This window comes from Narcine bancroftii, chromosome 8 (assembly GCF_036971445.1).
Source record: "Narcine bancroftii isolate sNarBan1 chromosome 8, sNarBan1.hap1, whole genome shotgun sequence".
Lineage (NCBI taxonomy): Eukaryota > Metazoa > Chordata > Chondrichthyes > Torpediniformes > Narcinidae > Narcine > Narcine bancroftii.
This window is the reverse complement of record NC_091476.1, coordinates 104416586-104430795: the sequence shown is the minus strand read 5'-3', so window position 1 is coordinate 104430795 and position 14210 is coordinate 104416586. Positions and strand designations below refer to the sequence as shown.

At 44.2% G+C, this 14210-nt stretch overlaps 1 protein-coding gene and 1 non-coding gene across 7 annotated transcripts in view; one reads left to right on the top strand and one right to left on the bottom strand.

The window, feature by feature from the left end:
- Positions 1-14210, top strand: part of bcl9l (bcl9 like) — a 124377-nt gene that overhangs the window by 36679 nt on the left and 73488 nt on the right. The window lies entirely within an intron of this gene.
- LOC138742149 (U1 spliceosomal RNA) lies at positions 8667-8827 on the bottom strand. The gene has a single exon (XR_011343949.1). It is a non-coding gene; the product is annotated as a U1 spliceosomal RNA (small nuclear RNA).

Below are 14210 nucleotides of genomic sequence, written 5' to 3'. Positions count from 1 at the left end.
GAAACAGGCTACTTCATCCATTTGTTACACACCAGTGTTTATGCTTCTCTGTTATTACTTCATCTAAGGACATCAACATAACTTTCCGTTTCTTTCTCCATTTACTTATCTCTTCTTTGGCTTGGCTTCGCGGACGAAGAGTTATAGAGGGGGGTAAATGTCCACGTCAGCTGCGGGCTCGTTTGTGGCTGACAAGTCCGATGCGGGACAAGCAGACACGGTTGCAGCGGTTGCAGGGAAAAATTGGTTGGTTGGGGTTGGGTGTTGGGTTTTTCCTCCTTTGTCTTTTTCAGTGAGGTGGGCTCTGCGGTCTTCTTCAAAGGAGGTTGCTGCCCGCCGAACTGTGAGGCGCCAAGATGCACGGTTTGAGGCGATATCAGCCCACTGGCGGTGGTCAATGTGGCAGGCACCAAGAGATTTCTTTAGGCAGTCCTTGTACCTCTTCTTTGGTGCACCTCTGTCACGGTGGCCAGTGGAGAGCTCGCCATATAACACGATCTTGGGAAGGCAATGGTCCATAAATGCACCAATGTTGTTCTCTTCAGCCACTTAGCATGGTAATATTGTCAACACTTCTAATTAAAGAATTTTCTTCATGATTCTCTGTTGTGTGTATCTTTTATTTATAGCCCTTAATTCTGAATCCTTGCACAAGTAGGTACCCTGTTGAACCATTTTAGAATCTCAAAAACTTTCATTAGATCACTGCACAACCTTTTATTTTAAGGTGAAAAGGACTCGAACCTCATGAGCCTTGTCACATTTCCAGCATTCTGATTTTTTGTTCTCTCTTGTTTTAAATTTAGACACACATGGTAATGGCCCCTTTTGGTTCACGAGTCCCTGCCCCCTAAATACACCCATTTAACCTATAACCCCATATATTTTTGTAGTGTGGGAGGAAAGTGGAACACCTGAGGGAATCCCATACAGGTCACAGAGAGAACATACAAACTCCTTACAGACAGTCACGGATATGAACCTGGTCCATGGCTCTGTAATAGCTAAGCGCTAACCATGCCATTGAATTGCACTTCCCTCAAAATTTTGTCAGACATGTCTGGAAGCAAATAAGTGTTTAGTTCCTTGGGAGGAAAGTAGCCTCATGCTATAGAACAGATCTCTGCTAGAATCTTTCATCCTCCATAACTCTAAACTTTACACTTTTATTATCTTCATTACAGATTGGCTCAGGCAATAACTCTTTCTTTACCGATGGGATCATGGAACTTGCTTTGAATAGTGTGTAATTACAAAACTGGAACTGGAGATGCTTTGATCTGAATTGAGCAGTGTGAATAACATAACTAAACAGGAACTTTATATCAAGAAAGTTTGGGTATCAGGTTATTTGAATAAATGACAGAAAAATAATATATTGCAGTAAGGAAACGGGTCAGACAGCCATTACCACTGTACATTGCAGTAAGTCAGATGAGATGCACACAGTTGAGGCATAGTATAAAGATGAGTATAATGGGCATTCTTTTATTTAATGTAATCCAATGCTAAATTGTTTCTCAGTGTGATTTATTACTATGTGGAGAGGTGAATGTATGCCGTAACTCTAACTTAAATGAGTAAAGTGGAAAATGTAAGAAAGCTGATTACTGTGGAGTGGAAAACAAAGGGTCAATGGTATTTTCACTTTGCAGAAGCTATGTTTCCAGCAATTTTCAACTTTTATTTCAGACTTGCAGTGTTTCTCATTTTATACATCTCCTGCAGCTCAGTGCCCCATATAAACATGTGGTGTCCTGGGGCTCAGGAGCTGATGAAAGTTGGATGTGTTGATATAATTGAAACCCTTCTGGTCACCTGGAGTCTGATGGTCCAGTGATATTAACTCGCCTCTTTATTAGACTCTGATAGTCTCTTGGTCAATGCACACCTCTGGGGTATAGTGATGGTTCAGAGTGTTTTAGGTAATTAACACAGAGATTCAACTAGTGGGAGAGAGGGGTGGGCTGGGGGGGGGGGAACTCAGTGCATCTGTGGGATCATCATGGATCTTGAAGGAGACCCTTGAGTAGTGTTGGGCAATCAGGAGCTGGTGAGAAGTGTGCCTCAGCCTAGGCTGTGAGAAAAGCAGGAAGGCTGATTGCTCCATGGTTATTTTGGGAGACTGTGTTAGCTGTGGAATGTGCTGATGATGTCATTGACTACAGCAAGAATGGAACAGATGGTGTAGGGTGAAGAGCAGACATGGCTGGGACCAACTGGGTAGTTTTACATTGCATTTAACTCTGTCTGTCTCAGACAGCATTAGAACTTTATCTGCTCAATCTTTTCACCATTTAATTAGCAGCCAACAAAAATAACATTTATATATTTCTGTTTTACCATGATAAATGTCCGAAAAAGCTTGACAAAAATGCCTTTTGGACAAAATTTGATACTTACATTGCAAGTAGATAGTGACTCATCTGGATCAGAGGCTTTAAGGAAATAGGAAGGAATTCCAAAGCCTAGGGTCTTGACAGCAGACAGTATGGCCATAGGTGGTGGAACAGAAGAAACAGGGGAGTGCAGGAAGCCAGAATTAGAACTTGTGGGTCTGGAGCATGGGGATGTCTCTGTGAAGGGTGCCCATGGGTCAGGGTAGATGGGTTGGGCCGAAAGGCCTGTTTCAATGCTGTGCAATTCTGACACCTCATAATAGTGTCTGGTACCAGGAATACCAATGACATAGCCATCCCAATGGAGCTGACAAAAATCAGGGGCTGTGTTGGGCACATTGGCATGGGAGAGGATAGTAATGCAGATTCCAGCAAATTTGGCAGATGGTGGCTTTTGTGGGCGACCAGAAAGATACAGGAGGAAAGAATCATTGGTGTCTAGTAGACTGAGATTTTATTTATTTGGAGATCTGCCCTTTTCCTCAATTGGCCAGCCTTGTGTTGTCCATATTGGAGTAGTGACTTTACTACAAAATCATCTACTTGGAGTTTAGAAGATTGAGAGGAGATCTCATAGAGACATATAAAATTCTGGCAGGACTGGACAGAATGGATGCAGATGGGATGTTTCCAAGGATGGGAAAATCCAGAACCCAGGGCCATGGTTTGAGGATAATAGGCAAACCATTTAGGACCGAGATGAAGAGGAATTTTTTTACCCAGAGGGTGGTGAATCTGTGGAATTCATTGCCACAGAGGGCAGTAGAGGCAGGTTCATTAAATATATTTAAGAGGGAATTAGATATATTTCTTCAGTACAAGGGTATTAAAGGTTACGGAGAGAAGGCGGGGACGGGGTACTGAACTTTAAGATCAGCCATGATCTCGTTGAATGGTGGAGCAGGCTCGACGGGTCGAATGACCTACTCCTGCTCCTATCTTCTATGTTATAACATACTAGGTTCATAAAAGCAGTGTGAAATGCAGATTACTTGTGATTCTTTGCAAAGTGGCTTTTCTGATCGTTAGTATTAAGTTGCCATTTAAAAGTTCGAACCTTCTGTGAAATGTTATGGTTTGGCTTTCAGTACTTTTTTCCACTGTGCAAGTGGTGTGGCCTATTCTATCTGTGCAAAGGAATAGTCAAATGTTGGACACAATGTCTAGAATGCCAGGATTTGGTTTACTATTTCTGGGTCTAATACCTTACAATAAGGTTTTGATTTCCTGTGCCTTAATAGTGTCATACAGCATGGAACAGGGTCTTTGACCCAACTTGTTCAATCTTACTTTCTTAACCAGTCCTATTTATTTGCATTTGTCCATATCCTTAAACTCTTCCTATCCATATTCTGGATCTGTCCAATTGTCTTTTGAACATTAATTACACCCGTTCTATGGCTTACTCTAGCAGTTTGTTCCTGATGAGGATTACCCTCTGAGGAAATATTTCCCCCTAAACCTCTCCCTTCTCACCCAAGTCCTCTCATCGTAGAATTGTATACCCTGGACAAAAGATTGTCAGCATTCACTTTATCCATGCTTCTCTCGTCAATACCTTGAATGGTAGGGGAATTAAAGGTGATGGGGAATGGGTGGGGGTGGGAGCTGAAATCACCCATGATCTTATGTTGAGAGGTGGAGCCAGGTGACCTACTGCTGCTCGTATTCTGTTCTTGTTTTTGTAAATCTCTGAAAGGTCACCTCTCAGCCTACTATTGCTCTAGGGAATAAAGGTCTAGCCTATTCAACAGCTCCATTAGTTGAGTGAATGACTTGGTTTGTTTTATTGAACTTGATTTCAATGTTTAGCTATTAGGGTTTGGTTTACAATACTGTACCTGGCTGTTAGGATTTAGTTTATTGACTTGTATCCATTATCTAATTTGGTTTGGCTCAATACATTTGAATCTACCATCATATGGTGAGGGTTTGTTTGACTTACAGCATTTTATGTCCAGTTCTCAACTGGCAAGGGTAAGCTTAAAATAGTTTTTTATGAAATAATCTTGCATTGCTATCTGGTAACTCTACTCAGACACCACCTTTTGCGAACAAAGCCTAAATTCTGCTAGAACCTCCTAATAATTTGGGCACTCTGAGGCTATCCAGTGGTGCTCCCACAACTTTGCATGGAACAGTACAACTCCCGATTATCCAAAATGGTTGGGACTGGGCCATGTCAGATATATGTTTTTTTGGATAACTGGTCTTTTTAAAAAAAAAACCCAGCCCAGTAGCAACCACAAATCACTCCAATCATGTTTAAACAACAACAAACAACAAGGGAAGGCTTTTAAAGCATTAAAATCTTTAATTTTCACCAAATAAATTCTGGCCACAACGGCGCTACCGATCCCCGACACATCCCCACCGCTGCTGCCGATCCCCAGGGAGGCTTCCTGGGCCGGTGGAACACTCACTGGTGAGTAGGTGGCCTCCTGTCTCCCCGGACACTGGAGCTCTCAATGCTCAATTCCTGACTCCGAATTCTACCCTAGGCCTACAGCACACGCACACCAGGGAGGCCGAGGGGAGGGTTTGGAAACACTGGTGTGCCAAGGAGGGAAGGGGATAGGAGGAGAGAGGAGGGAATGGCATTGAGCCCGAGGCCCTGCTCTTGCCCATGAGGCTGCTCTTGATGTTGCCGGAACAAGGAATTCTTCTGACTGCTTGCGGCTGGGAGAAGGTGGCAGGCAGTTTGAGAGGGAAAGTTGGAGAAGAAGTGGAAAGAGAGAGGGGAGGGAGTTATCTGAAACGAGGACAATCGTCGTTCTCATTTCATGTTGGGTGAATTTTTTTCCTCAACCTGTGAGGTCTGTTTGGCTCAAAAATTTTTTTTGAATAAATAAGGATTTCTGATTTGTTTCGAAAATTCTCATTTCACATAATCATAGTTGTATTGTGTTAGGATTAACAAAAGTCAATTCCTTGGTGTATCACCTATTAACTTTAAAAAAAAAGTCTTGGGTTTCATAAAATTGTTATACATTGGTGACCATCAAGAAAGCAACTTGTCATGAATGGAGCCAACTTGGATGTTGTTAGAGCAACCCTCATCCATGGCTCTTTGTGTGTCTTGTAGATGACAACCAGCTTTGGAGAATCAGAAGTTGAGTACTGGCACAAGATAGCATAGACATGCTCTTCCAGCTGCAGTAATCCTGTCATTCCTCCATTTCTGTTACTAGTCACCACTGACCCCAGGATCTTGTTAGGAGTTTATTGCAATATTAATGCCTTTGTGAATGTCATGGGATGGTGGTGTTCATCTTTTGTTGAAGATGGTCATTGTATGGCACATGTAATATTGCCACTAGCTTCTTCACATCTGAATTTTGTGTACAGATGGTTTTGTTATGAGTTGCTGATGGAAAGGAAAGAAGTCCTACCATTAATCAGGAAATAAAGGTAGTTGGGCCTCCAACACACCCCTACGAACTCCTGTTGTGATTCCTCTGGCTAAGGTCATCGGCTTCACTGCAATCACAACCATCTTTGAGTGCACTAGATATGACTCCGGCCGGGAAGAGTGTTTCCCTTGATTCAGATTCCCCTTAATTTCCAACCCCCCCAAGGATTCCTCTTTTAAATGCTACCTTAAAGTCGCGGGCAGTTGTTCTGTCCTCAGTCTTTATATCTTAATATATGAATTAAGGCTGTGATGAACTCTGGAACTGAGTTATCCTGGTGAAACCTAAACTGAGCGTCAAAGATGAGTGTCATGGATTGCAGTACTCTTCATTATAAATTGTCTGCTCCCCTAGCCTTAGTGTATTTTGTGCTCTTAAATCTTCTTTGCCAAGAGGAATGAATCACATGGCTGCTTTTGCTACTGATAGTTGGCACCCTAGGACATTGCCAACCCCCCCACTCATAATTAGATGTGGCAGAATGCAGAGCTTCATAGTCATCTGTGAATGTGAATAGGATAGGGATGTGGATATTAAACTTGTTTTGTCAATGGGAACCAATGTATGGCATTGAGCAAGTTAACTGTTGAGAAAAAATGAACAGGGTAAGCAGTGGATGTAAAAGATGGTCAAGACCCACATCTGGACGTAGAGTGGAGGGAATAATAGAGTAGGGAAGACAGCCAGTTTCTAGATGTCAGTGAGGGAGGGAGTGGATGGGGTGTAAAATTATACAGTGGCTGGTAGGCAATAGATGGAAAATGAGGGAGGGAATGATTGATGGCTTGAAAGAAGAGAAGGGTGGGGGTGGAGAGTTGAGACAACGGTTGGTGGTTGACAGTTTGAAACAGACCAGCATGTTGGCCAGATGGAATCTGTCAAGTCATGGGAACAGAGGGGAGAGGGTAGAAAAGATGAACAAGGAAGGAGAGACCCTGGGTGGACTGCTGGAAGTGGAAAGGAACACAGGGTGGTGGGAATCCTGAATGAGGAAAATTCAATACTTGTAGTATTGGGTTGAAGACTACTCAAGTGGAAGGAGAGGTGTTATTTTAGTTTGCATTTAGCCTCACTATGGCAGTGGGAACTGCTGTGGTGAAGCGTGGATGTGAGATGGGGAAGGTGAGTTGAAATAACATACAACCAGAAGCTCAAGATGACCATTGTCAACTTGGCAGTTGCTCTGTAAAAAGATTGCTCTGCCTCTGTGTCTCCTTTATTTCGAGGAGGCACCAAATACCACAGACCCTGGAGGAGGTCAGGGAGAACAGGGCTAGTGGGCAAGAGTTAAATGATCGTTAATGAATGAAGAGTGAAAGATTAATGAAGAAGATTGAATGGTAAGATGCTGATTTGTTTAAGTTGAGGAAGACAATTAGTTCCACATACAAATGATTTTCTTTTTTAAAAAAGCAGCTTTTTTTGCGCAGGTGGGATCCACAAATATCATCAAGCTAAATAAATGAATAATTTTCATTTAAGATGTTGGTTGGAGAATTTTGTTTTTTTTAATTTTTGAGGACACCAAGGAGATGGTGAATTGGTTCCAGTTGAGACATGGAGATAACTGGTCTTGAAATGCCCATAAATATAATGGTGGGAGAGTCTAGGAGATTGGCTCTTAACCTTTTTTTTATAGATAGTCCTCAACTTACAATGGGGTTGCATTCCAGCACTCACAATGCAAGTTAAAAAAAATAGTGGGTCAAAAAAGGGCAAAAGGATCAGTGTGGACTGGCACGGGGCTATGGGGAGAGGGTGGAGCAGTCGGATCAGTATGGGGAAACTGAATATAGCCTAGCCAAAATTCAAAGTACAATATGGATTTGAACTATCACAACTTTGAAAAATTGTAAGTCGGACCATCATAAGTCTGGGACTATCTGTACATACCACCTTAAGTTCTTTGGCTTGGCTTCGCGGACGAAGATTTATGGAGGGGGTAAATGTCCACGTCAGCTGCAGGCTCGTTTGTGGCTGACAAGTCCGATGCGGGACAGGCAGACACGGTTGCAGCGGTTGCAGGGGAAAATTGGTTGGTTGGGGTTGGGTGTTGGGTTTTTCCTCCTTTGCCTTTTGTCAGTGAGGTGGGTTCTGCGGTCTTCTTCAAAGGAGGTTGCTGCCCGCCAAACTGTGAGGCGCCAAGATGCACGGTTTGAGGTGATATCAGCCCACTGGCGGTGATCAATGTGGCAGGCACCAAGAGATTTCTTTAGGCAGTCCTTGTACCTCTTCTTTGGTGCACCTCTGTCACGGTGGCCAGTGGAGAGCTCGCCATATAACACGATCTTGGGAAGGTGATGGTCCTCCATTCTGGAGACGTGACCCACCCAGCGCAGCTGGATCTTCAGCAGCGTGGACTCGATGCTGTCGACCTCTGCCATCTCGAGTACTTCGACGTTAGGGATGAAAATGCTCCAATGAATGTTGAGGATGGAGCGGAGACAACGCTGGTGGAAGCGTTCTAGGAGCCGTAGGTGATGCCGGTAGAGGACCCATGATTCGGAGCCGAACAGGAGTGTGGGTATGACAACGGCTCTGTATACGCTTATAAGCGTATACCACCTTAAGTAATCCCTTACTAACCACAGAGCAATAGGTGTTCAGTGGTTAGTAAGGGATTAGTTAAGATACTCTGTAGCTAGTAAGGGATTACTTGAGGTGTTAAGTGAGTGAGGGGAAAGGCCGAAAACCACAGGTCTTGGAAAAGAGGGGTACAGCTTCAGGATTCAAGAACATCAGCTTAGAACAGAGATGTGGAGGAATTTCTTCAGCCAGAGCATGGTAAATCTGTGGAATTTGTTGCCATAGGTGGTTGTGGAGGCCAGATTATTGGGTGTATTTTTTTTTACAAAAGGGGAGAGCACGAACGCAGTCCCCCACTACCACAAATTTTGCAGTCAAGTATCCCACAGGAGACTGCAGGAGTTAGCCCATCTGAAGTGAAATGGGACAGCCTCATCCTGGGAGATTGGCCTTCCTGACCACCGGTATTCTCCCATGCTAGGTAAGTATCATTGGGTATATTTAAGGAAGACATTGATAGGTTCTTGATTAGCCAGGGCATCAAAGGTATTTAGGAGAAGGCTAGAGAGTGGGGTTGAATGATAAAATGGATCGGGTCAAGATTAAATGGCAGGGCAGACTCAATGGGCTGAATAACCTATATTTGCTCCATGTTTTATGGTCACAAAAGGAGTCTTGGGGTTTGAAACTAAAATTGTGCTTTACAGATAATTATGATGAATATTACCAAAAATTTTGAATTCTTTTGGTGTTTCAAATCAATAACCTGAGTCCTGGAGAATGAAAAGGAGATTAAATGGTGTGGGTTTCAGAGTGGGAGATGTTGAGGTTGTTGATGGATTGCTAATGCGAGGCAGTTCTTTTTTAGCTTCACACTCTCATACAGGAGTAGCTGGAAGCAGAGAATGCACTCAAATCACTCACATCAGGTAATGTCAAATTAATGAGCTGCTGTTTGCAAATTAAGGGCCTTGGTAATAGCTGTTTAGCACCTCCTGCCTATTTGGAATGCCACTGCTCTCCCTCCAAGCAAATCTTTATCTAATTGGGCCCCAGTGTGATTCTTAAAGGTAGAAATATGCAATGAAAGAGAGACTGGGAACTCTGTCCAGGAGATATTTCTGTAAGTGTGACCCACTGGTTCTACCATGTATATTACATTGAAGTACCGATAAGTACTTACCAATAAGTTCAACTGGCAAATAGATAAGTTGATTCTTTTTGGAAGTTTTGATGGAAACAACATTTATTCCCTGGAGCATAGAAGAATGAGGGGAGATTTGATAGAAGTATACAAAATTATGAGGGGTATAGATAGAGTAAATGCAAGAAAGCTTTTTCCACCGAAGTTGGGTGAGATACCAACCAGAGGAAGCGGGTTAAATGTGAAAGGGGAAAAATTTGAGAGGAACATTAGGGGAAACTTCTTCACACACAGAGTAGTGGGTGTGTGGAACGAGCTGCCAGCTGAAGTGGTGAATGCGGGCTCATTTTTAACACAAGAAAAATTTTGACAATTACATTGATGGGAGGGGTATGGAGTGATCTGGAATGGGAGCAGGTCAGTGTGACGAGGCAGAATAATAGTTTGGCACAGATTAGAAGGGCCGAAGTGCTGTAATATTCTCTGGTTCTATTTATTCTTGATATCTATTTAAAAATACATTCAGAAGTGTTTCAGGATTTTAAAAGATGCTATGTGAATGCATTTCTCTTTTGTAATATTCTCTGGTTCTATTTATTCTTGATATCTATTTAAAAATACATTCAGAAGTGTTTCAGGATTTTAAAAGATGCTATGTGAATGCATTTCTCTTTCTTAGCTGGATCTTGGCAGTGTGCGCATGGTAACTGCAGAAACACACAGCTGCCATATTAGACATGTGAAGCACGATGCTCCAGCATGGGACAGTTGGAGCAGCCGGAAGTCCAACTTTAGATGATATTCTTGGGTTGGTAGCAGGCTAATTTTGTCGATGTTACGGGAGATAGTGTTGACCTGACCTCTGTATGATGCATGTCTCCCAACTGCTTCCTGTGCTGTAAGACAATCTGAGGTTGTGGGGGGGGGGGGGGGGGGGTGGGGGTGGGGGGGGGGGGTGGGTGTGTGGTGGAGTGAGCAGATTGCAGCAAGCAGTAAACCTCTAGCTGATTTGAGCTGTTTCATATCATCTCCCTGAACCAGAGCTCGCTTTGTCCAATCCAAGTGTGTCCAGTCTAGGGCCCAGCTTACAGATGTGGGTCCAGTTTTTTCTGTTCACTCTCCTTTCATTCCTAGTATATCTTTGCTGATGGCAGTTTATAGCTTCAGTCGAGCAGGGGTATTTTTGAGAGTGAAAAGGTGGCAACAAGAATGAGGAGAATTTAATCCAATTCGTGACTGTTATTCAAAATCATAGCATTTATGGCATAAACTCTTGCTTTCTTAATATTCCTCCATTCTTACAGTGCTACAGTTCCCCACTCACTGACTATAGACTAACAGACTTTTCTCGGGAGAATCTGCTCCTTTTAGCACCATCTCTTGGTCACTCTATGGGTAAAAACAAATGAGGTTTGCATTGTGTAAAGCTGGGAACATTTCCATGTAGGAGACTGTGATTGACAAGCTGCAAGAATGATTGCACCCTGGCTTCCCACCCACATATGTCCATCCACAAAACCTGACACGTAATGAATGGAGATTGTTCCCCTGAGCTACACCTTTGTGTTATTTTGTGATGCTGGATTTACCATTGCTCCCTCCCAATTACTCCTTGTATTCCCCTCATTTGTGGATATTGGGTAAAAATAGTCATCAGAACCCAGTGCTCATGCTACTTGAACAATAGCCCCAGTGAGTGGCTATGCCACCCTCCAGAGTGTTTATTAGGATGTCCTTGAGAACCAGTGGATATTGTGCAATTGGATTTTCAGTAGGACTTTGATAAAGTCCCACATCAGAGGTTAATGTGTAGAATGAAAGCATTTTGGATTTGGAGATACAGTAAAATCACCATTATCTGAACTTCAATCAACAAGAAACTCAAAACAACCAGCAAAAAAAATAATAATCAAGGAAATAGATTAATAAGACTGGGCAGATGGACCTTGTAGGGGATTGCTGAGATTTTGTTGGACATACACAGGTTTGCCCCACTGAACAGAAAATGCCCCTCAATGCACGCATACTCTTTTCACTGCCGCCACATGCGTGGGAGTGAGTCAGGTTGTCAGCATGAGGAAGGTGCACCGAGAGCCTGACCGGGACCCTTGCGTGGAAGTGAGTCGGGTTGTCAGTGAGAGGAAGGTGTGCCAAGGTCCTGTCCAGGACAATTGTGTAGAGTTAGTTTGGTTGCGCTGAGTCTCTGATCAGGACACCAGGATAAAGAGCCGGCTGGCTGATGCTGCTAAATGCTGGGGCGACTCCCAAAGTGTCTCCCTATCCCTGCCTAGTAAGAGTTTTTATTAGTATTAGGCATATAAGTAAGGCTTTATCTGTAAACTGATGGGGAAGGGGTTAGCAAAGTGGTTACAGTGCCAGCAACTGGGGTTTACATTTTGTATATGGTGGGAATTACTTGATTAAAGGCTACAATACTGATTTTTTTTTCCTCTAAAATTACTTTGAAAATCTTTTGTCTTTTAAACGGTGTATTCGTAATGCAGGTGTTTTAGTTAGCATCTTGTGACTCCTTTCCTAATGATAGCAGCATGACGAGTGTGTGCAGAGTGGTGAGGATCCTTGATGATTGCTCCTGCTCTCCGACGGCAGTGTTCCCTGCAGATGTTCTTGATGGTGGGGAGGGTATTGTCCGTGATGTCTTCGGCTGTGTCCACTAACCTTCGCAGGCAAATGGTATGCAAACATTCATCGTAAGACTTGAAGCTGTAAAGGGTCTTAGTGAGACCATATCAGGAATTCTATGGATCAGTAGCCCAGTGGGGGATCAGCACCATCAGAATTGTAACCCAGTGAGATCAGAAAGATAGGACTGACAGGGGTCATTGAAAGATGACCTGGTTGATGTTGCCTGGTTCAGTCCTCTCAAAATTGGCTTTGTGTCTGCACCAAAGCAGGAAGATCTCTTGGCAGGGGTGGGAGGAAAGAATGCAAAGCAATGTTGGAAAGAGAAGTTCCTGCAAAATGTTCTTGCCTTCCTGGATCACAGAAACTTGCACTCTGTCATTTCTAGTGCTCTAGCCTTGTTCCCTCACACGCAAAGCAGTCTAGTATAACTCACCAAGTGTTAGAAAAGACCACATTAAAAAGAGGAATTTTAACAACCTTCTTTCCAACAATTGGGAAATGGAGGTGGCACTGATCCTCAGAAGTTCTCGAATTAATTGTAATGAAGTTGCCGACCATATCTCAGCAAGACTTTGTCTCAAGACCGAAGGGGGAAATGTACCTCAGTAAGAATTAGCGTTTTGCGTAGTGGAGAAGACTCGACCCCAGTGAGTCTCAGCTCCACAGGAGATGGGACATGTGCCCCAGTGAGAGGACCTGCAATTTGGCATTCTTGGCGGTGGAGGGAGCGTAGATTTAGTATCTGCGGGGGGAGGAGGAGGAGGAGACGTGTATCCTGTGAGAGGCAACACCTACAGCAGGGGAGGTGGGGGAGAGCCTGTTTTAAATGATTGCAGCCAGATTGAAAGGCGTGTCATTGCTGTGAGACGGGGCCAGTGTTCATTGTTCATTCTCAGTAACACAAGATGGGGTTGAGAAACCAAAAGATATTTAAGATTGTAGTTTTCTGCTTTCCTTGCACAGAGGCTCTCTCTCTCTCTCTCTTTGAGGGACCAGGGGCTGCAGCACCGACTGATCACATTACATTCTGCATTTCCTCCAACACACCACGTGACGGGACCCTGCAGCTATTTATGGAACAAATGAGAAGCCTGCAGAACAAGCCGCAGCCAAAAACACAGCCCGAGTTGCTGTCAAAGCCCTGCCCCTCCGCTTGATTTGTCCCCCAGCAGGCTCTCCTTGCCTCCCTTCTGCGTGTCAGCCCGACCCGTGCCCCAGCAGGACTCGCCGCTTCTCACCACATCGTTCCCATCTCTGTACTCTCCTGGGAGGGGCTTCCCCATCGAGTAAACCCCCTCCCCGGCCTCCACTCCCGCACGCCGAGCCTCCATCCTCCCATCTCACAGCTGACCCATCCCCTAGTCTGACCTGTGCCCCATCGCTCCCTCCTCGCACCTCTGGCACTTGGCCTCGTCTGTCCCCCCACCCCCACCCAGTAAGAATTCTGTCGAGGCAACGGGTCAGTAGCAGGTTTAGTGGTTTAAAAACATGCAGATCCCTCACAAGCCTAGTGATGCAAAAGGAATCTGGATTTGTGGACAATCTAAGTCGGCCGGTGTTGATAGCGAGTAGGTAGGGTGTTACCTGAAGCACCCTCTCACCTGGGTGCAGTAAGCTGCAGCCCTGAACTCCTTAACCTCCCCAGACTTGCCTTTAACCACTCAGAAGCACTAGCCATTGATTTCCTGTCCTAGGATGTTGGCATGTTTCTCACTGTGCCAGGCAGGGAGCTTCCAGAATGTTTGTAAACAATCATTTATCATCCCAACGGAAGCAATTAACCTCCTCACTTTGCCATCCCCAGGGGAGAGAGGCTTTATACAGAACACCACGTCTGTTTATCCCAGTAGACACTGCATTCTGAGCTCCCAAGAGGGTCTCGCCAAGTTTACCCACGGAATTGGGACAGCAGTGGGCTTATGTGTGTGAATAATAATCATTCTTTACAGTATTAAATCATCCCACGGCTCTGCCCAAGAGTTTTATTAAAATAAAATTTGACACCTGGCACAAAAGGAGGCATTCAGAAGCTAGGCCAGAACATTTTGCCGGGTCTTTAAGGAAAATGGAGGGACGGAGTGG